Source organism: Pseudonaja textilis, chromosome 1 (genome assembly GCF_049901715.1).
Source record: "Pseudonaja textilis isolate UNSWEBS1 chromosome 1, rPseTex1.2, whole genome shotgun sequence".
Taxonomy (NCBI): Eukaryota; Metazoa; Chordata; class Lepidosauria; order Squamata; family Elapidae; genus Pseudonaja; species Pseudonaja textilis.
In genome coordinates, this window is record NC_141990.1 from 141,242,455 (window position 1) to 141,263,583 (window position 21,129).

At 37.5% G+C, this 21,129-nt stretch overlaps 1 long non-coding RNA gene across 1 annotated transcript in view; it reads right to left on the bottom strand.

The window, feature by feature from the left end:
* Positions 1-478: 478 nt before the first annotated feature.
* The window catches only part of LOC148127843 (uncharacterized), a 59,097-nt gene continuing 38,446 nt past the window's right edge, over positions 479-21,129 (bottom strand). The window contains exons 3-4 of the long non-coding RNA XR_015741153.1: positions 11,291-11,358; positions 479-958 (exon numbers count right to left, since the gene is read on the bottom strand). This is a non-coding gene — a long non-coding RNA (uncharacterized LOC148127843). The remainder of the gene's footprint in view (positions 959-11,290; positions 11,359-21,129) is intronic.

The window sequence follows — 21,129 nt, forward strand, 5'->3', positions numbered from 1 at the left end:
TCAGAATTGTAAGCTGCCCCGAGTCACTTGGTTGAATTGGGTGGTTGTAGAAAATGAATGAATGCTATCCTAATTTTTAAAAAACACAAGTTGATGGATTGCTTGCTTACTTGATTGCTTAATCGATTGCTTGATTGATTCATTGATTACATGCTATCAAGTCATTGTGATTCTTAGTGACCATATATATAAAGCTTCCCCGTGACAACCTGTGGTTTCAAGTCTTCCAAAGGTGCACTCATTGGTACTCAAATGGAGTTTATTCATCTTGCCGATCGTTGTCCTTTTTTTCCTCTTTCTTTCCTTTCCCCAGGATTACAGCCTCCTCCAGAGAGCTAAGTCTTAATGCAATATGTCTGAAGTAGGATTCATTCATTCATTGGCACTCTTTCTCTTCCATGATGATGATGATGATTTTCCTCATCGCAAAAACACTCTGACTTCCTTCTTCCCTGAAGCATGAGCTCTATGTCATAATCCCTACTCATGGCAATACAGAATCTTAGCCAATGTATCTTCTTGACATTATGTAGAGGGGTTATATACATATTTAACACAACAAACAATATCACAGTCCTTTACGAATTAGTCTTTGTCGGTTTGAGCCTGCCTTAATGTTCTCGTTGTCTTTCATTCACCAGAAGGTTTATTTGGGGGCATTAGTTCCAGATACTAAACTTGCATATGCAGTTTGACATTTCAATAGGCATTCATCTGCAAATATCATTTATTTCAGGCATTTTCTCATCTCTACTTTATTTTCTATTAGAATAATTCCTTTAAAAATGTTAAGAATGTATTTTGAAGGTCTTCTCACACACGCCCCCTCCCTTTCTTCTCCCAAGGATCCTCAGCGATGGAAATTTACTGGCTGTTATTAATCTGTATCCTTTGCTTATCCTTCACTTCAAATGCTTGGCAAACCACGATGTCTGCCCCTTAATAGGAAATACTGCAGCTGAAAGACAGGGGAGATTTTCATTTTATTAGGATATTGTAAATAAGCTACAACCAAGTATATAAACTAAAGAATAGCTTTGAAAATCCAAGCAGTTGGGGGTTATTCTTTTGGCATGTAAGCTAATGTTGCATAGTAAAATTGTATTCCTCCCCCACAGTTCCTCCCCCCACCCCCCCAACATCTGTTTGATTATAACAATGGAAACCTGAAGAGGAACATCTCTACTTGGGTTTGCTAGAAAATGAAATTTCTACCAGCCTCTTTTGGTGCTACAGCACTAAGCAACGTTCACCACTTCATGAAAGTTGGGGGTGATCGTTTTAATGAGTTAATGATTTTTGCTCAGCAATATATCATCAGAAGAAACTGGTAGAAAATGTATTCCATAGCAAACCAAAGAAGTCCAAAGTCTTTGTTTCTTTGTAATGGAAGAGAGGGGAAGAGAAGTGAGAGGACTCTTAAAATGATTAATGAGTGACACTATTTGAGGGAACACCATACATAAAAAGCTCTTGTTCTTATCTAGTAATAACAATATGGTAGAGGTTGACAATTTTTCAAGCAGAAAACATGAAATAGGTAAATTAGCATGCTATCCTAATTTTAAAAAAAACACAAGTTGATGGATTGCTTGCTTGATTGATTGCTTAATCGATTACTTGATTCATTCATTGGTTACATGCTATCAAGTCATTGTAATTCTTAGTGACCATATATATAAAGCTTCCCCGTGACAACCTGTGGTTTCAAGTCTTCCAAAGGTGCACTCATTGGTACTCAAATGGAGTTCATTCATCTCGCCGATCATTGTCCTTTTTTTCCCCTCTTTCTTTCCTTTTCCCAGGATTGCAGCCTTCTCCAGAGAGCTAGGTCTTAATGCAATGTGTCTGAAGTAGGATAATGTGAGCCTGATTATTTTGTCTCAAGTGAGCACTCCGGGTTGATTCGTTCAATGATCCATTTGTTTGTTTTCTTCACTCTCCATGGTATTCCCAAAAGTCTTCTTCAATGCCAAAGTTCAAATATCAACACTCTTTTTCTATTCTGTTTGACTTTCCTTTCTAACTTCTATTAAGCGTCACAGGGAATAACACTGCTGGCATGGTTCTGATTTTTGTAGATAGGTCTTGGCACATCAAAGCATTTGAATATCTTTACCAAGATGTCCGTGGCTACTGTTGATATTTGATCCTAAAATGTAGAAGCTATCAATTTATTTATCTGTATCTTCATTATCAGTTCCAAATAATGAATGATGATGTTTTTTTAACCAATTGCTATGACACTTAGACACATTTTTCTCTTTGTGAACTTGCTCCCTGATTTCTCTCTTCCAAAGGTACGCTATGCAGTCAGGTAGCTTGTTAAGCAGTTTAACAAGGTGAAAAAGATTCAATTACTTCCCATGTGTTTATCATGCTGTCTCAACATTGGGAAGTAACAACATACTGACTGTCATAGTTGCTTCTGCTGATCAGATTTAATTGTCTTAACTTGAGAAAAATTGGACTTATATAAAGACATTAATATAGCACTGGACTCATTTTTTTTCAACCACAGATTTCTCTTAAACAGCATATCATATTTGTTCTGTTCTATTCATATTCTATTCTATTCTATTATAATATATTGTTATTTCACATTTTTGAACTGCCTATCTCCCTCAAAGAAGGACTCTGGGTAGTATACAATAAAACATCAAAATATAAAACAGTATATAAAAATTTAAATTTTAGAATAATTTTTTTAAAAAAATCAAAAGATTTCAAGGAAGCAAGAATAATTAAACCTTGTTAAAATTAGTTGACAAGGGCAAAAGGAAGGTTTTCATGGCATCAACCAACCAGCATTTGAATATCTTTACCAAGATGTTTATGGCTACTGTTGATATTTGATCCTAAAATTTAATTTAATTTGGTCTTCTTATTTATATTCATATTTTAGTCCCTTTTTTCACTGCATTCCTAAACTTTTATTACCAGACCTTATAGATCTTTTGAACTTTCAGCTATCAGAATTCTATCATTAGCATATCAGATATTAATATTTATTCCTTCAATTTTAAAAACACCCTCACCTTTTTCCAATTCAGTTTCTTTAATATTTATTTAGCATATAGGTCATATAAATAAGGGGAAAGTACACAGCCTTGACTTTTTCCTTTACCAACCTGGAGCCAGTCTGTTCTGTCCATACTGTGACTTCCTGTTTCATGTGAGGACAATGAAATGTTCCTAGGATTCTTATTTTTCTAAGCACATTCTGCAGTTTGACATAATCAACACAACTCAAAAGATATCTTTATTGAATGAAGAACATGCTGACTTTTTTTCATTCTTTAGCTTTCTCAATTATCCAGCATGCATCAATTATATCTCACGTTCCTCAGCTTTTTCTAAAACCAGCTTAAATATTTGACATCTTTTTTTTAATGCAGGAGTCTAATCTACGATGGTTCGTCATAAACATCATTTTGCTTAGCATGAGAAATTAAGACTATTGTTTGTATATTTTCTTCTCTCTCTTTTTTTTTTATTTTACTGGATATAGAGTGACCTCTTGGGTGACCCTGCTGGGATTATATACTCTCGGCATGCACTCCTGATGTTCTGTGCACATCCCTCCCAGGAATAAAATGAGGCAGCTTGAAGGGAAATCTCACTGAGGTCTCCCATAAAAACACTGAAATCTCATGAGAACTTGCATTGGAATGTGTAGAATGGGCCAAATTAACCTCTGAGATCTTGAACGATTGCAGGTACAATTTCATAGGATTTTGGTACCCCGGCCAAAGTCTCCTGATATTTTATTGTCCTTATGCACGATAATATGCAAATATACTACACCTTTATATGATTCGGATATCTGGTACGATTGAGAGCATTTTACACTTTTGTGAATTGAACATTTTAGGGAAACTGTAGGTGATGTTTACGGTAACTCAGTTGTCCAGGCACCTATAAATACCATATGGCCACCCTGTATGGAATGGAACCTCTGCAAGCCATTATTCTATTCCCAAACCAGGGATCTGCTAGGGAGAGAAACAGGCACTTGTAGTGGTTGGGTGCAGTTGGACCCAGCCAAGTAAAAAAAGAAGTTTGGGGAAAAGTTAATGAATATTGCAAAACATAGGCATATATTTCCACAAGTTAAAATATTGCAAGGGAAACCTCAGTTGTTTTCCTACAGCCACTCTTTCCCCAAGCTCTATTCATGGTTTAATAAACATAGTTTTCAAATGTTTCAATTTATTTCACATTCATTGTTTTGTTGTAATGCTTGTAGCTGCTTTGTAAGGTAGGATGAAGATGGCACCCCTCCCATGTTGTAAATGTGGTAGGAGAGGGAACATGATGATTGACTATCTCCTCTGCTGTGGGTGGTTTGTGGCAGACTATTCTCATTTGTGTTTTATCCATTTAATAATATAATGACAGATAATCTGAGTTGGAAGGGACCTTGTACATCATCTAGTCCAACCCTCCACCCAAGCGGGAGACCCGATACCATTTCTGACAAATGGCAGTCCAATCTCTTCTTGAAAGTCTCAAATGATGGTGCTCCCACAACTTCCGAGGGCAAGCTGTTCCATTGGTTGATTGTTCTCACTGTCAGTAAGTTTCTCCTTATTTCCAGGTTGAATCTCTCCTTGTTCAGTTTCCATCCATTATTCCTTGTCTGGCCTATAGGAGCTTTAGAAAATAGCTTGACCCCCTCCTCCCTGTGGCAGCCCCTCAAATATTGGAAGACTGCTATCATGTCTCCCCTGGTCCTTCTCTTCACTAGACTAGCCATGCCCAGTTCCTGTAACTGTTGTTCATATGTTTTAGTCTCCAGTCCTCTAATCATCCTGGTTGCTCTTCTCTGTACTTTTTATAGAGTCTCAACATCTTTTTTATAATGTGGTGAACAAAGCTGGATGCATTACTCTAGGTATGGTCTTACTAAGGCTTTATAGAGTGGTATTAGTACCTCCCTTGATCTTGATTGTATCCCCCTGTTATTACAACTTAGGATTGCATTAGCTTTTTTGGCTGCAGCTGCACACTACTGGCTCATATTTAGCTGGTTGTCCATTAAGACTCCAGGATCCCTCTTACAGTTACTGCTATTGAGCCTGGTTTCACCCAGTCTGTATGCGTACTTTTGGTTTTTCTTGCCTAAGTGTAGGACTTTATTTTTCTCTACACTGAACTTCATTTTGTTAGATATGGCCCAGTGTTCTAGTCTGTAAAGATACATCTGGATCTTGAGCCTATCTTCTTTATTTATTTTATTTTTATTTATATATTTTATTTGTCAATTGCTTACAAGATAATAGGTATAAGTAAAAACATAGTTATGAATACATGGATACATATAAGAAAAATAAAAGAAATAAAAGAAACAATAGGACAGGGATGGTAGGCACGTTGGTGCGCTTAGGCACGCCCCCTACAGACCTCTTAGGAAAGGGGTGAGGTCAATAGTAGACAGTCTAAGGTTAAAGTTTTGGGGGTTTGGGTGAAAAAACCACAGAGTCAGGTAGAGTATTCCAGACATTGACCACTCTGTTACTGAAGTTGTATTTCCTGCAATCAAGTTTGGTGCAATTAACCTTGAATTTGTATCTATTGCTTGCTCTTGTGTTGTTATGGTTGAAGCTGAAGTACTCATTGACTGGTAGGACATTACAATGTATGATTTTATATACTATACTTAGTTCTGAATGAAGGCGGCGTAGTTCTAGGTTTTCTAGGTCTAGAATTTCGAGCCTGGTGGCATAAGGTATTCTGCAATGAGTAGAGGAGTGGAGAACTCTTCTTGCGAAATATTTCTGGACTTTCTCAACTGTGCTAATATCAGATACATAATGTGGGTTCCAGACTGATGAGCTGTATTCGAGTATTGGTCTAGCAAATGTTTTGTATGCTCTAGTTATTAGTGTAATATTACCAGAGAAAAAGCTATGTAAGATTAGGTGAACAACTCTTAATGCCTTTTTGGCTATGTAGTTTCAGTGGACTCTAGCACTTAGATCATTAGAGATGAGTACTCCAAGATCCTTGACGGAGTTTGGATCATCAACGTCTTGACTATTCAGTCTGTATTTTATTTTCTGATTTTTTTTTGCCAATATATAGGACAGAGCATTTATTTGTTGAGATTGAAGTTGCTATTTGATTGACCATTCTGATACATAGTTGAGGTCTTTTTGAAGGGTAGCAGTATTGTCTGTGGTGTTGAATGCAGGTGTCCAGAGATACCGTAAGATTTTAGTTTTAGGAGTAGTTTGTCGTGTACCACTGAATCAAAGGCTTTACAGAAGTCTATGTAGATTGCATCTATTGCTTTGCTCTGATCGAGTTGTGTAGTCCAAATGTTTTTTGCAGTGCAAGAGTTGCAGATTGCAGGATAGTTTTTTTCTGAAACCAAATTGTTTATTAGAGAGTAGGTTGTTTGTCTCTAAGTGGAGGATAATGGATTGGTTAATAATTGATTCCATGACTTTACAGGTGACGCAGCATAAAGAGATTGGTCTGTAATTTTCAACTAGGCTGGGGCCTCCCTTTTTGAAGATGGGGAGGACCGTGACTTGTGACCATAGTTTTGACAAGGAGCTGGTCCTGAAAGATTTTTCAAAGATGATGCTTAGAGGTTCGGCTAGGGCAGTGGATAGCTTTTTTAAGAAGTAGGTACGTATTCCGTCTGGTCCAATAGATAGAGATGGTTTTAGATTGCATAGTGCTTTTTCAACATTGTCTTCTGTAAAATCAATATGTATCAGATCATTGTAGTTGTCTGTGGTTCGACAAGGAAATACTGGGCATGATCCATTGCTGTTTACAAATACTGAGCCGAAAAATGTGTTAAAGATGTTGGCTTTAATAGTGTCGTCATTGCAGTCTTTACCATTAGGTCCTTTCAGGGGGTTTCTTGGGTGTTAGCTATTCCTGCCAGCTTAGTATCATCTGCAAATTTGGCAAGTTCCCCTTCCATTCCCTCATCTAAGTCATTAATGAAGGTATTGAAGAGTACTGGGATACATTTAACCACCATATTGCTTCAGTTCACTCACTCTCTCTCTCATATCCAAGAAGAACTTCTGGGATCCCAAGAGGAGTCTATAAGTAGATTGATGCTTTTTTCATAATAGATCCCTCTCACAATCTTGGGTTCATACACATACATACAAACACACTTCTATCCCTTAGGCATCTTTTTCCTCAGTGAAGGCACTTTTAGCTTAGGCAACCCCAAACAGTATAACCCTCAATTAAACTTAGTGAAAGCTTTTTAAAGGTCATATTTCTTTCCACTCCAAAAGAATGAATGGATAGGCTGATAAACTGAAGGAAGTCACCCTATCAAGTTTCACTGCAGCCTACAGTAGAACTTCGGGTTGTGATTGCTCCTGTTTGCGACCAAATCAGGTGGTGAACGAAAAATCCACCTGATTTTTGAACCAGATCATGATTCAAAAATCAGGTGGCAAACAAAATCGGTGCAGAAAGATTCCCTTTCCACGCCGATTTTCCCTTTGGTGCCATTTTTTTTACAGCGCACATGTGCAGTTGGTCATGCTTCTCGACATGACCAAACTGGGTCCCGACGAGAGTCCAGGAATAGATTACAGTCACTACCAGAGGCTCCACTGCTTCCTCAGTCTTCAAAACAAGCATAAATCTAACACATGTTGTGCCTCAGTTCTATTTTCAGTATAACTTTCACTATAACTTTCCAACCTTAGTTCTTCCCTGTTCAACAGCCATAAGAGAGGCAAGTTGTTCACGAACCATTGATTTCTTCTCATATTATTAGTTGCCTCAGGAATACATACACAAAGTTGCAAAGCATCTATCTACCAACTCACACTGGACCAGGATGGTAGATTATGGCTCACAGCCATCAGTAAAGAGGTTTACATCTTGCAATGGATTGATTCAGGGTGGGGGTGGGGGTGATGATGGTGATGATAATGATGATGATGATGATGATGATGATGATGATGATGATGATGATGATGGTGATGAAAGAGTAGATTTCTTTTTAGTAGGATCTTTCTGAAAAACATCACTTACAGTTATCAGGCTCTCGGATGATTTACTTTTTAGTCTTTTTTTCAGCTGTTGATGGAAAGCATTTGTTCATTAAGTATAAGCAGACAATGCTTGGAGATATTTTGGAAAAATTGATGGCAAAAGCCCAGAGACAAAACATAAGTGATCCGTTTCAGAAAACACCTTCAAGAAAAAAGAAGCAGGTTTAGGTTTTTCTCCTTTTTTTTTTTATTGTGTGCTCTTTTTAAACAAGAACAAGAAAGGAATGCTTCTTGCTGAACATGTGTGTCTTGGGAACAAGTTGGGAGATTCAAATTGAAAACCAATAGTAGCTTGTACTAAAAAATGCTTTCACTCAACTTTTCATGTGCATTATATGCTGAACCTAAATAGCCTGCTGGAAAGGAAAATGAATACATATGGATAAACCGGCTGCCTTGGCCAAAGCATGGTCACGAACACTCAATTCATAAGGTGCTGGTATATTCTCTTTCTCTTTCCTCAACATATATTAACCAAAGAGAGCCTTCATGTTATTATGTCTTTGTACTGAGATTTTGGTTCATACAGCTCAGCTACACACACACCCCTTAGGATGCTTTCCCATTATACTAGGGTGGCTGCCTAGAGAGACATGCAGCTTTATAAAGGTTGCCCAATCTCAGCCTTTCAGATAGACCAAGTGTGAGATGCCATTTCTCTCAAGAAAAGAAGAGCATGCTGAAGATGGAGGTCAACCACAGATTTTTCCTGGTAAAATTAGGTGTAAAAGCAGAGCTATCTTACTCATTGCTTTCTGTAGACCAGTGGAACTGTGCTACCCAAGAAATTGTCCTGCACAAACTGTTATACCTTCCCAGCAGCTAGTAGTAGCCCATCATATAATGTAATCTCAACTGGATGAAACCAAGATTTCGGCATGAGGGATTGAAACATGGCTCTGCAACCTTTTGTGGGGAGCACAAAGGACCATGCCATTGTGCAGGTGATTGGTCCCACGAGAACCTTCCTTTTGCCCTTGTCAACTAATTTTAACAAGGTTTAATTATTCTTACTTCCTTAAAATCTTTTGATTTTTTAAAAAAATATTCTAATATTTTAATTTTTATATACTGTTTTACATTTTGATGTTTATTGTATGCCACCCAGAGTCCCTTTTTGAGGGAGATAGGCAGTTCAAAAATGTGAAATAATAATATAATATAATATAATATATTATAATATAATATAATATAATATAATATAATATAATATAATATAATATATTATAATATGAATAGAATAGAATAGAATAAATATAATATGCTGTTTAAGAGAAATCTGTGGCTGGGAAAAAATTAGTCCAAAGCTATATTAATGTCTTCATATTAGTCCAATTTTCTCAAGTTAAGACAATTAAATCAGATCAACAGAAGCAACTATGACACTCAGTATGTTGTTACTTCCCAACATTGCAACAGCATGATAAACACATGGGAAGTAATTGAATCTTTTTCACCTTGTTAAACTGCTTAACAAGCTACCTGACTGCATAGCGTACGTTTGGAAGACAGAAATCAGGGAGCAAGTTCACAAAGAGAAAAATGTGTCTAATGTCATAGCAATTGTTAAAAAAACCACATCGTCATTATTGTTTTAATAATGATTATTGGAACTTATTGTTCAGTAACTTAAACAAAATTTAAGTTCTGTCCAGCTTGCTTTCCTGTCTTCCATTGGACCTCAAGGCTAGAGAAGTAAGGTGGCAATTGTGTCCAGCAGACCTGTCTGTTGTATGGAACAGAGTTCCACGTGTGGCCAAACATGAGATGCTACTGAGATTAGATCACAGGGATAAGTCTAAGGTGCTGCCATTGTCCTGTCTTCCCAGATGTATAGCCACATCTTGTCAACCCTGCAGCTGACCTGGTTGAGGGCATTTTGAGGCTTCAATGTTACCACACTAGTGCTGAGGGATAGGGAGGGGGGTATAGAAATAGCTGGGGTTTTGTAGCCAAAGCAAAGTACATTCTCCTGGGAACCAAGGTCATTTCCACAGATAGTAGGAGAAGTGAAGTTACCAGGCAACTGGGTGGCACCTTGTTTGGACCATGTGACTGATTGTTTGGGGAAGGGGAAAAACGTTTACTTTTAATTAGGTGAAAACCACAGGAACATTCAGAGTTGGTTTTCACCATCCTGTGCCAATATGATATGTCCAATAAAACTATTCTTTGAGAAACCTATCTACCTCAGAGTTCTGTTTGCTATGGGTGTATTACTTGGAACCCTGACACATCTCTTCATGAGCTACTCAGTCTCATTGAAAGGGTGATTGTGGAGTCATCCCAACTCTTAGCAATGGGTGATTTTTAACTCCCCTCCTCTGGATCAGAGATGGATCAGGGAATCATAGTTGCCCAACAACCATAGACTTCTGCCAAGTCAACACTTCCCTCACCCATACAGCTACCACACCTTCAATCAGGCCTTTAACTGGAGTAGATAAGATATAATCAGGTCCTTATGTTTATTTCCCTTGTTTCCTGTAATCAACTAATCAATTTGTGTGACCGTGAAATCCACTGGAGCAGCTAACTTCTTCAGATGGAGGATTCAATTAAAATGCTCCAATGTAGACATTCGTTGAATCTAGAATGCATCCAAATGGCACCTGGAGATTTACCAAGCAAGCTGGAAGAGAATTCTGTTCAACAGTTCTTTGAATTCAATTGCATTCAGGGCATTAGACAAGATTGCTCCTGAACAGCCCGTCTCCACCAATCAACCCTGATCAGTTATTTGGTTTGCTGAGCAGTTCTGTTAAATCAAGTGGGTAAAGAAACTCCTGGAATGATGCTGGTTGGAAACAAGAAGCCAATACAACCAGACCAATTCAAGTTCAAGCCCAGTTTGCAGGACTGCAAAGCTGAAGTGCTTCTCTAATATCACTATACATCTGCAGAATGTCAGCCAGCTGAGCTATTTAGAATATGTCAGGGAAGGAAGGCTTGGACATGTCATGCCTTATAATGTTATTTGGAAGGATTGTACAGTCTGTAAAGGTTGGGAATCCTCTGTAGATTTTTTTTTCCTTATGAAAAGTTGTAAAACTATAGCACTGTGAGAGTTTTCATGTTTGGTTTTAGAGCCATCAATGTAATATTTAGTTATACTGAGTATTGCTTATATGTTTACATATCACCATCATCATATTGTAATGATGAATCCAAGAAGAGTCCAATATGAGACAGTGTATACATTTCATTAATAAATATTTAGAAGTTAGGAAAATTCACTTACTGACCTTATTAAAGCAGAATAGAGTCTAGCCATAATAGGAGCCAATTCCATGCCAAAATCCTTTTCTGCAGGCTGAAGAACAGAGATATTGATTTTTCACAATCCATTTACATCAATTTGTGTAGAGGTGTTCTTACCTGTTATGTGTTTGTTTGTTTCTTTTAGGGCTACCATAAAGGGTGATCAAAATCCAAACAGCCTTTGATGGCAGCATAGATTGTGTACCCTTCTGTCTGGATCTTTTGAATAATAATAAGCCTTTCTACCTTTTGGGGTCAAGTCAGTAGAACAAGTTGGCTTTGAATAAAAATATCCAAAGTTCCAGGAACAAGGACTTCTAGGAATGAAATGACAGGTTGAAGGCCCAGTGCCAATGACTATGGCAGAATAAAAAATGATGAGTAGATTGGCTCTTTAATAATAATTCATCTCCAGAGAAGGAGAGGACCTGAGATTACCCACAAGTGCTCCAGACAGTTAATCATTTGCAAGGAAACTACAAGATATTGGTCTCCATAAACTTTATAATTCTGGAAGGCAAGGGAATAGCCATTTTGTTCAAACAAAATGGAAACACCTTGGAAAGAACAATGGATTCCCATCCTACCTTTTCTAATCACTGTTGGAAATTGCTTGTTAAGTGCTTATAGGAATGTTTGGATTGACAAATCCAACAAGTGCAAAATCACAGGGTGAGGTTCCATCAGTTCTTGATGAAAGAAATTTTAAATAAAAGTTTAAGCAGCAAAATTAATAAGCAGCAAAAAGGTTATTAGAACTTTGATTTTGAAAAATTACAAATGGGCTAAGGGTTTTGAATTCTTTAAAGAGAATGATAGGATGAAACTTTTAAGGCTGGATACTAGAGGGGATTAAAGGGGAACTAAATATTACAATCAAAGGACAAGAATACTTAACTTTGACTTGCAGAGCTGTGGTGGTACAATGGTTAGAACGTAGTACTGGAGACTACTTCTGCTTACTGCCAGCAGTTTGGCAGTTCAATTCTCATCAGCTCAAAATGGACTCAGCCTTCCATCCTTCTGAGGTCAGTAAAATGAGGACCCAGATTGTTGGGGGCAATATGCTGACTTGTAAACTGCTTAGAGAGGGCTGTAAAGTACTGTGAAGTGGTATATAAGTCTAAGTGCTATTGCTAATACAGAATTAGCTTCCCGAGAATGCTCAGGAAGATAAATTTATCTCAGCATCTACTTCTGTCCTACTACTGTAGCACTATTGAGAGTGTCCTGACATATGGCATCCTTGCATGATATGGCAGAAGCTCTGTAGCAGACAAAAAAGCTCTACAGAGAATCATTAAAACTGTCCAGAAAATCATCAGACTCCAGCTACCAGCCCTGGATGACATCTTTGCATCTTGCTGTTTGAGGAAGTTGCACGATTTTCAGAGACTCTTCCTATCCTACTTACAATCTTTATGAACTGTTCCCTTCTGGCAGAACAATTAAAACTCAGACCATGCATTTTCTGAACAATTTTTATTTCAGAGCTATAATTGCATTTAACAATGAACTTAAGGACCACCATCAGTGATCTATTGGACAATGTTACTTGGTTTGTTGGGTGGATGCTTGTGTATTTTAGGAGATAGGGAATTTTGGTGGGTGGAGGGATGTTTGGGGATTGTCATGTGTGCGTGCATGTTGGGTCTGGTCTCTGGGTGTTATGTGAATTTTGTTGTATGTGTATACTGTGTATATATGTACAATGACAATAAATTATTATTATTATTAAAAATATTTTAACATTGGATATATTGAAGGGTATTTTTTAACAATGGACTCAGAAATTAATTTTAAGAGTGTCAGAAATTAATTTTAGGAGTGTCTCTATTGACAGACTATGTTTAAAAGATGTTCTGGAAGAGGAACCAGTTTTAGCATGCGAGACTGAGACTGATTTGAAGGTAAATTTAAAAATGAGAAGCTACAAGAATGATATGGAAAAATTGTTATATTGGACATACAAAGAAATCAGCTGATATTTTAATAATTAAAAATAATATTGAAATAATTCAGTATTATTTCAGAGTAACCAGGGTAATTTTCTTATATTGCATTGACCAAAGAGGCTTCATAAAAAGAGAATTTTGTGAGATGGGACAAAGAAACGATGAAAAGAAATCAAATTATAAAATATTATTTAAAGGGATTAAAGTTGCTAGAAATAAAGGAAGGAATATAAAGTTGGTTTATTTGATCCAGGCTAAAATATGTGTGTTTTTTGTAGCCCATAATGGACTTTTGCTGATTGAAATGCTAGTTTTAGATATTTGTTTATAGATAAAAGATGGGATATGGGAAGAAGAGATCATTTGCTATACAGAGAAGGACATGAGTTTTTAAAATTGTTTATATTTGTGATGAAGTATTTATTTATTTTTCTTTACTATATTCTTATTTTTCCTTCTTACCTCTTTTTTACTTTTTTTCTGCAACTTCTACTTTTTATTCTTCGTATTTTTTTCAGAATCTATTAGTTTTTACTGCTGTAATTGCAATTCTAAACAAAATTACTGTTAAAAAAATCCCCAGTTTACAAGAATAAAATAATCTTTCTAGGAATAAATGTTTACATGGCTACAGTTAAAAGCTACACTTAAATGGGATAGGAGGATTAATTTTTCAGCCATCTGGTGAACTGATGGATGATTAATTCCCCACCCCAAGAATTAATAAAAGAGATAGAAGACTGCCCACCTTTCCCAAGGAAAAAGCCATCAAGCACAACAAACACATAGAATCTGGGGATAAGAGAGAAGAATCAGGAGCATTAAGCAAGGCACTCATTTATCAATACAGCAAGGGAATACTGATAATGCAATCTGGAACGAAAATTTGTATTACATCAGTGTCTTTGTCATTACAATAGCAAAGTATCTTATGTGTAAGAAGCACAATACGCTGCATTTTGCTAACATGTTCTACTGGCTACTAATCTGTTGGGAAGGTCATATACACGTTTTCAATGCATTTCTATTATTGCTTTCTGTACAGTATCGATAACCTGGCGACTGACCCCGTCTCTTGCTTCTTCATTCTTTCAGAATGGTAACTGAGCATTTCTTTTTATAATCAAATCTTTATTCATTAGTGCCAAGAAGAAGGATTGCATTTTTTTTTCTTTGTGTCTAAGCAGGGTGATTTATTAAGAAGCATTTCCACACCCCTTTTATCAGTTCAGATATTGTACTGCTGTATCATTTTCCTGAGATTTTAATCAGGGTTTGCAATTTAAATTTTTGAAAAGAGGTAACCATAGCACACTATAACTATAGCCTACTTGGGCTGTCTTTTTAGTGCAGAAATTTAAGGTAGGTCTATTCACCGTTTCTAAACCGCAGCAATCATGTATGAAGATAGAGAAGGTCTGTTTTAAAAAGTTCAAGTCATAAAAAATATCAATCCCTTGATCTGGAAAATATGGAAGATATCAGAGAATGATATCCCCCACCCCCATTCAAAATACATTCAAAATCCGTGATGTTTACACTTGGTCACCTGTCTGCAATATACCCATAAAGCCAGTTGCCATTTATTGCTTCCAGCATGGAAAATCCGTTATGTCTATTTGAAATGAAGTTCTGGGATTCCATTAAGTGAACTCTCTAGTACTGAAGTTGATTGGAAGATTACTGATTGCCCCTTTAGGCATAACAATAAAGAGGAGTTGATTTTGGCCAAGAATGAATGCTTCTAGGCTCCTCATAGTTGTGCAAAAGAGCATGACCGATCTAAGGCTCCTTCATATAACACTGAATAATGACCCAGTGCTCTAAGCAAATTAAGCTAATACAGAAGAACAGAATTGGAAGGGACCTTGGAGGTCTTCTAGTCCAACCCCTTGTTCATGGAGGAAACTCTAACACCATTTCAGACAAATGGTTGTCCAATCTCTTCTTAAAAACTTCCAGTGTTGGAATACCCACAGCTTCTGGAGGCAAGTTGTTCCACTGATTAATTGTTCTCCTTAGTTCTAGGTTGCTTCTCTCCTTGATTAGTTTCCATCTGTTATTTCTCGTCTGCCTTCAGATGCTTTGGAGAATAGGCTGGCAACACCTTCTTTTTGGAACACTGCTATCATGTCACCCCCTGGTCTTTTCATTAAACTAGACATACCCAATTCCAGAAACTGTTCTTTATATGTTTTAGCCTCCAGACCCCTAATCATCTTTGTTGTTTTTCTATGTATTCCTTCTAGAGCATGGGTGTCAAACTCGTGGCATCACGTTGACATCATGAGATGTTTCACTATGCTTTTTTTCCTTCACGGAGCTGGTGTGGATATGGCCTAAGTGTGATGCATCCGGCCCGTGGGCCACCAATTTGACACCTCTGTTCTAGAGTCTCAACATCTTTTTTACATTGTGGTAACCAAAACTGAATGCAGTATTCCAAGTGTTGTTTTACCAAGGCATTCCAAATGTGGCCTTACCAAGGCAATACCTAACATACTTCTTCACCAGATAAGAGAGTGAATAAAGAGAGTCAAAATCAAAATGTGAATTTCAGAAATCTAAGCTAGAGAGCCAATTTGGTGTAGCGGTTAAGGTGCTGGCACAGAAACCAGGAACCTCTAGTCACATCTTAGGCATAAAAGCTGGCTGAGTGACTTTGAGCTGGTCACTCTCCCTCAGCCCAGCCTATCTCACAGGGTTGCTGTTGTGGAGAAAATAGGAGGAGGAAGGAGTATTAAGTATGTTTGCTACCTTGAATTACCAATAAAGTAGTAAAGGTGGGCTAAAATCTAATAAATAATAATTTAATAAAGCTAACTATTTCCCCCTAACTAGTGCAGAAAACCAATAAATGTTTACAGACACTTTATTCTTTAACAGAATAGAATGTACATTTTATGCATGGTAGACCCTTCTGAGGGAAATCTTCAAAACCAGTGTGTAGAGATTCTGGAGTTTTACTGTTTTATTCATTTTTTTAAAGGAACACACACTTTAAAGGAACACACTTCTTTTCATTGAGATAAAACTAGATGACACATACAGACACGGTTGTCTGCTCCTGAAGGAATTAGTTTTGTTCAATTTCAGACTGATAGGAAGACAGCTTTTTGTACAAGAAGAGTCTTTATAAATTTGGGTATAGGGGAAAAAATGGATGTATTAATCTCCTAGTTTCATAGTGAGCTCTATTCAAAATACAGTTATTTGGGGGTACAGAATCAATTTACATTGTATGGATTTGGGAATTAGATATCTATCATTTTAGAATGCTCAAAAGTATCAATAGCTTCATAATGCTTCTCAGTTTTGTTCAGGTTATGTTGTTAGGATTTGTCTCATGAAATCAGGGATGATCCAAACCAGTGGTAGGATTCAAAAAATTTTACTACCGGTTCTGCGGGAGTGGCTTGGGAGGCATGGCAGGGAAAGGATACTGTAAAATCTCCAGTCAGATGTGGTATTTTCCGGTTCTCCGAACTACTCAAAATTTCTGCTACCAGTTCTCCAGAACTGGTCAGAACCTGCTGAATACTACCTCTGATCCAAATCAAATCAACTGAGCTTGAATTTCATAAATATGCCCACCAAAAATAAGCAGGAAATAAATATAGTAAAAAAATTAATACTGTCGGACATAGAGCTTGTTCTTTTAATTTGTATAACATAGAAACTGAAAAAAATATATTTTATTTTCACTGGCATCCTCATTCCTTTTACCAGTATCTTCAGTCATAACCTCTAATTATTTTTTTCTATTTATTTTCCTATTTATTCCTATTATAAAATAGTGATTTAGAACATCGCTAGAACACAGAGGCCAAACATGGCAGCTTTTTTAATTCTGGAGTCAAAGAATTTGTCTTAATTCTTAACAAAGGCAAAATGTGTCTCAGGAATGGTTAGAGATTTCTGCAAAATATAGGACCCCCCCATAGGAGTCACTAAGTGGACATCACTCTGGATATGATGAGTTGAGAAGAAGAGGCTAGAGCTTAAGAGCAAAACCTCTTGTATCCCAGCCAACGCATCTCCCCATTGTTCCAAATCTACAAGAATTTAACCTGTTTCATCCAATATGCTGAACTCCCACTTTTCCTAACCACAGACCATTAACTTGTCTAATAAACTTACTGAACTCCAGGTTCTGAAGACTTGGCTATTCAGTTCAAGCATGAATATTCACTGCAAATTAGAATGCTTTATTCCATGCTAAAAATACATGGCTTGGAGATGGAAAGTTACTGAATAGAATAACAGAATAAAAGAGTTGGAAGGGGCCTTAGTGCTCTGCTCAAGTAGGAGACCCTGCACTATTTCAGACAAGTGGTTGGCCAAATTCCCTTCTTAAAAACTGGGTACGGTTTTTTAGGGCCAGCCATTTCACTGGTTAATTGTTCTGTCAGGAAATTTTTCCTTATTTCTAGATTGGTTCTCTCCTTGATTAGTTTCCATCTGTTGTTTCTTGTTCTGCCTTCAGATGCTTTGGAGAATAACTTAACCCCCTTTTCTTTGTGGCAGCCCCTTGACTGACTAATCAAGAATCATATCCTACATATTTTATTTGTTGATGACAGGTGCTTTTATGCTGCGTCAATTGAAAAAAGAAAGAGTCTGAGCAACTAAAAGCAGTTCAGAAAAATTACATTAAGAATCCGTTCATATCAGATTGACTTTTTAGAAATGAGGAAGATCAAGGGAGAGACCTGTATGAGATTGGAAATATGCCCTAAATAATTATCCTATTTTTAAAAAAGAGAAGGGAATGAGCTGTCATACAAGCAGCAACTCATTGAAAAGTGGACAGAAGACCTGCTCCCCAGGAGACCCTGCATTGGCTTCATTATATTTTAACACATGCAAGTCAGTCCGAATGTTCTGACCTCATTCCTCAAAAGAAAGCTTCTAGAATCTGCATATATTCATTATCGGCCTTTATGCACACATTCAAGTCAAGTCTTAACTTCCCCAGAACTCATGCTTAATCATTAAAACTAGAAATGCAAACTAATATTCATTAAAATAATTTGGGATGATAGCTCCTCCTCCTCTTTTCTGACTTTTACTGAGAAAAGTATTATTCTTTCAGCACAAGGGAAACAATGGCAGTTAGCAACCTAGGGTGACTGATGGAGGTCATTATTCTGGCAAAATTCAGCTCTCTTCTCAGGGTTTGGATTTCCCAGTTGAGGGCATTTTTCTTTGTCCTTCCATTCAAGGAAGGAAAATATATCTGTGCACACAATCCAAGCATGTTTTTCTTTAACCAGACACTCAAGATACTGTGTGCACAGATATATATATATTCCGGTGTTAACTCCATCACAGGCTTTTCAGGTCGATTCATTTCAGCAATCCTTTGAATGATCAAAATCCATCGAAAGAGCTCCATGAGTGCACGAGGATTTGAATCTGCCTCTGCTTGATCCAGCCTCTTGCATATTGGGAGGTTTACATTGTGCTTTTTTGTTCTGTTTTCCTTTGTTATGCTTGACTGGGTTATTTCTAGCAAAGTGTCTATGCCATTAATGAGAAACGTGGGACGGGGTGAGGAACAACATGTTTTGAATTCCACCCTACCAAGCCAAGTGACCCTTAAATGGATTCAACTGTAAGCGGAACCTCTGTTATAAAGTAGGCAGTCATTTGACAGTGGCATTTGAACATAGAATTCTCCCACAGTAACGGAACATATAAATCTTATTCAGGTGTGAAGGAAATACACTTATTTCTTCGGTTATTAGGTATGCCTAAATAAAAGATAACTTTCTTACCCAAATTCATGGCAGAGGAGAGGAAAACATAATATTCTTTCTAACATTTTTGAGGTCAGAAACAATATTTAAAACGATGTGAAATAACTCTCTTTGCTGTTGTTTTAGCCACAAATCATCCAGAAACAATTCCAAAAGACAGAGCTGCTAGGAGCTAACTTATCACTGTTGGCAGCAGAAGGATTATCATAATCCCCCATGAAACCCCTGGGAGAGAGGCAAAGTGGCTAAACAGTGTCCACATCACACTCTCGGCAAATCTGAATTAACCCACTGAATATTTAAAAAAAAAAACTCTCCAGGGGAGAAACCCCTAAAAAGAGGGGTTTGTGGTGGGTCATTCTTCAAGATGATTGATTTGGTGACTCAACAATCATGATGGAAGCAACCCTGGGAGAGACCACAAAGTATCTAAAGTTTGGTTGACAATTAGAAATGGCAAGAATCTTGGGAGAGAGAGTAACATATACAATTGCTAGCTTTTGTTCATTGTTTTATGAATATAATCCCTGCTTTTTACAAGGAACATGAGATCATTTTCTTGCCCAGTTCAATGAAGGTAGATAAGTAGGACAAGATTTCCCAATTGTCATGGACTTCAACAAAACCAATCTGTTTTAGTGGTTCAAGTCAATCAAGACAAAAAAAGCAACAAAACAGACAGAAGATATTAGAAACACCAGTCAAGCAGAACACAGAAAACTCCAAGACCAATAAACACAGACCAAGACTCCCAACCAATTAGGATGAAGAAAAAAACCATTCTGGCACAGCAATAGGCTAGCACCAAATTTAAAACAGAAATGGCTGTGAAAGTCTGACTCACAGACTAACACTATACAGAAGCCTGATGATGGCAGATGAGATTCTGCCGAAACATTGCTACAACTTTAAAAGCACAACTATAACGACGTAGGAAAATACCCGGACAAAGCTGAATACCATACATATAAATACCTGCAAAAACTTAAGAAAACAAATATCAGGCCTCTACAGGGAGGAAATAAACAGCCAGACCAAAACCTATGAGAAGCTGGAAGTTAAAAGAGCAGGAATACTATGTGACCTCAAAATTCCTACGCAGCTGTAGAGACAACAATGCAACACCAACCTGCTTCAAATTAACATTTCATCACAGCACAGCAGCTACTAAACATATCCTGAAAAGAACTGAAATGGCTCTACTCAGGAACAAGCTCCACAGAAAAAGATTCCAATTGGATCAGTTAAACAAAGATTTGCTAGCACTACACCTGGAATTGAGCAGCAAAATCCACCCTCTATTTGGGACAAGATAAAAGTCTGATGATGGCAGATGAGATTCTGCCGAAACGTTGCTATAACTTTAAAAGCACAACTACAATGACATGGGAAAATACCCGAACAAAGCTGAATAACATACATGTAAGTACCCACGAAAACTTAAGAAACTTAAGAAATATATATATATATATATATATATATATATATATATATGTGTGTGTGTGTGTGTGTGTGTGTGTGTGTGTGTGTGTGTGTGTTTTCTTAAGTTTTATATATATATATATAAAATATCTTGGGAGTGAATGCCATATATATATGGCATTCAGCTTTGTTCGGGTATTTTCCTACGTCATTGCAGACTTGAAAGCCCAGCAAAACACACTCAGTTGGGAAGACGGCAGGAACCCAGATAAGCCTCGACTATACCAGATAATTCACGATTTGCTCCCAACAACTTCGTTGTGCGCAGCTTCCCATTTTAAACACTGTGTTCCCAGCTCCAGTTAATGAAGGGAATCAGGGCCCTTTCCTCCCCCATAAGCCACGCAACTCATGTTGCTCCCTTCTCCGTTCCTCCCTGCGTGCCCTAGGATGAAGAGGGTGTGGGCCTGGGTCTTCCTCTGAATTCCCTCTCCCTTGTTCTACCTCTTCCCTGCTCTGCCCAGCTGGCCTTTGCCCTTCCCCAGTTTCTTCCACGAAACTGGAAACTGCGTTTCGGCCAATGGAGCCATACTCCCACTTCATGTCAGCTGTTTGGCCTCCCCCTCTGAGTCAGATTCCGACAGGGTCATGACACTTGCCTTTGTTTTTGATTTCTTTCTTTCT